A 3,177-nucleotide genomic window follows, 5' to 3' on the forward strand; every position below is an offset into this window, starting at 1 on the left:
TAGAAGCTGAATGACCAGACATGGGGTGTTCACTTGTAATCTCAGAACCCAGGCAATTGAAGTGGGAGTTCTGGAATGTACAGTAAGACCTTGTTTCAAGAAAAAAAATGCTGGAAAGAACTTTCTTTTTTACTTGATCACACTGGAGTGCCTCCAAGATAGCGAAGAATTGACAAGCTGAAATTCTGGACAGGAGGGAAATGTAAAGCAAGAAATAGATGAGCCAGATAGAGATCTGGTTATATCTTTGCTTCTAAGCAATTTGCCAGTTTGAAATCTGTGGATGAAATGTTAAAAGCCTGTGAAGAGGTGGTGAAAAAATAACAGTGTCTGAGACTCTCAAAGATGTAATGGAACTTGCATGAAGAAAATAGAGTAGAGGACCCAAGAAGGAAGAGTAATCAGTAAATGCCACAAAAATCTCAGCCCATCCACTCCTACCCATTTGTACATTATCATTGGGATGAGAGTGAATGGGAGCTAGATCAGCCTTATAAAAACTAAAGCCCAGTCTCAATCTCTAATCTGATTAAGATGGCCATTTATCCTTGCCCTGTGTTCTTGCCAAAGGAAGAAAAACTAAATACCATCTAGAAGAAAAGAGTGTCAATCAGCAGCTCTTGTACATTTTCTATTGTGTTCTCCACTCAGTTACTAATAACGGGCCATACAAAACAACCATTAGCCAAAATCAAGAGAAAATGGACAATACGCACAGACTTAAAGAAGATTCAAGCCAGGAGGTAGCGGTGTATGCCTTTAATTCCAGCACTTGGGAGGCAGAGGCAGGCAGATCTCTGTGAGTTTGAGACCAACCTGGTCTACAGAGTGAGTTCCAGGACAGGCTCGAAAGCTACAGAGAAACCCTGTGTCGAAAAAAAAACTTGGAAAATAAAAAAGAAGATCAGCTATTAAAATTCTCCCTCATAGATTCTAAATAATTATAATTAACATATTTATGACATTAGGAGTACTTTCAGCAATGTATGATTGATTACATGCTGTATTAGTTACTTCCCTATTCCTGTGCTAAAACACCATGAACCTATAGAAGAAAAAAGTTATTTGGGTTGTGGTTCAAGAGGAATAAGTGTCTGTCATAGCAGGGAGTCATGGAAGCCAGGAGCAGATATGGTGGCTGGAGCAGATGCAGAGAGCTCACATCTTGAATTGCAAGTATAAAGCAGAGGAGGCAGGGAGAGCACTTGTGCACAGGGAATGGCGTGAAGCTTTAAAACCTCAAAGCCCACCCTAAGTGACGTACTTCCCCCAGCAAGTCCACAGCTCCTCAAACAGCGCCATCAACTGGGGACTATGCCTGAGCTTTTGGGGGACATTCATGTTCAAACCATCATGCATTCAGAAGGATTGTATTAAGGAACCAGGTTTCTTACTGTTAATCCATTGAGAAGGCCTAATAGCAATGAAAATACTTGGCACCTAAATCTTTATCTATAAATAACATACCCCCCCCCCCAAGGAACTAAGAATCTTTATTGAAAACACTAATTCCTGAAACCCAGGAGGCTGGCTCCAAACTCAAGCACAGATCCTGCCCCGGCCTCCTGAGTTGCTGAGATTACAGGAGTGAGCCACCACACCTGGCTGAAAACACTAAATGGGCTTGGAACTTCTTTTTGTCCCTAAAAATAATTGTGCAAAGAACTATGAGAACATGTTAAAAAGACACAGGAGTCAGCTTAAAAGGGTTCCCTCTAGTAAATTCGAACATCACAATAAAAGACTGAAAAATATTAAAAAGAAGTAGAACGTATGAGTCCACGTTGTCATGAATGAATGATGAGACACTTACCTACAGGGGAAATACCATAATTATGAGGGTTATTTTCTGGGGATGAAACTCATCTGTTTTACTCTGGGCATGCTGTCTCCTGTGATTCTTCAAATGTGGAAAACTTGACTGTATAATTTGTGGTAGTGGGAAAATATGCCCATGCTTTCCCCAAAAATAAAAACAGTAGGTTTTATGAGTATATGCACGTGTGTGTGTGTGTGTGTGTGTGTGTGTGGTAGTTACTCATTACCTGAAGAAATGATTGATAGACAAACACAGACAGAGTCTGTGCCAAATACTTAATGTTGACAAAGACAAGAAAGTAACTTTACAGTAGAGAAAATCCAGAAAATGTCACCTTAATCAGATGAACAAAGAGAAAATTAGCAATAATAAAACACAGTGGACTGGAGAAATGGCTCGGCAGTTAAGAGCACTTGCACTTGCTTTTCTTGCAGAGGACCTGAGTTCAGTTCCAAGCATCCACATCAGGTGACTCACAATGGCCTGACTCCAGCTCCATGGGATCTAACACCTCTGGCCTCTAAGGGACTTATTCCAACACAAACAAATGCAACTACACATAATTTTAAGAATAATAAAAGTAAGTCTTAAAAAGTAATAAAACAGTAAATAACAACATGCCCCCTGGTAAGATGTCATGAAAGAAGAAAGCGTTATTTCTTTGGAGGTAATGCTCAAATTTCACAGCTAAAATATAATCAGGAGGAAATGTCAGAAAGACCCAAGTGAAGGAGCATTTCACAAAATAATTAGACTATTATCTTCAAGTGTTGAAAATTGAAAGACACTGAGTAGACATTGAAACAAAATGGAGCACTTGGTTCTGAATTGGATTCTCTGGCTTAAGGACACTACTGAAAAACTGACAAAACCTGAGTGGGATAGTAGCGATACCAAAGTTATAATCTAATGTTGATGGTTGTGTTACAGCTTTATAACAGAGCATTCTTGTATTTTAGAAAATACACATAGAAATGTCCAGAAAGAAGAGGGGATGGGTGGGTGGTATTCTTTGTACTGTGCTTAAAACTCTTCTGTAGGTAGATGGACATGGATCTATCTGCAGTCTTCTACATGTCGACATCCATTTATGCCAGCACTGTTTGTTGAAGATGCTTTCTTTTCTCCCGTTGTACAATTTTGACTTCTTTTTAAAAAATCAGGTGTTCATAGGTATGTGGATTAATATCAGGGTCTTCAATTAGATTCTGTTGGTCCACCTGTCTGTTTTTATGCCAATATCATGCTGTTTTCATTGCTATTGCTCTGTAGTTAAGCTTGAAGTCAGGGATGGTGATGCTCCCCCCCCATTATCATTTATTGTACAGGATTGTTTTAGCTATCCTGGGTTTTTTTGT

General features: G+C 39.4%; 1 non-coding gene across 1 annotated transcript; it reads left to right on the top strand.

Annotated features, from left to right (window-relative positions):
- Positions 1-1,805: 1,805 nt before the first annotated feature.
- LOC121140121 lies at positions 1,806-1,965 on the top strand. Its single transcript, XR_005876953.1, has one exon. It is a non-coding gene; the product is annotated as a U1 spliceosomal RNA (small nuclear RNA).
- Positions 1,966-3,177: the final 1,212 nt, after the last annotated feature.

The sequence above is a fragment of the Mesocricetus auratus genome, unplaced genomic scaffold (assembly GCF_017639785.1).
Source record: "Mesocricetus auratus isolate SY011 unplaced genomic scaffold, BCM_Maur_2.0 Super-Scaffold_100003, whole genome shotgun sequence".
Taxonomy (NCBI): Eukaryota; Metazoa; Chordata; class Mammalia; order Rodentia; family Cricetidae; genus Mesocricetus; species Mesocricetus auratus.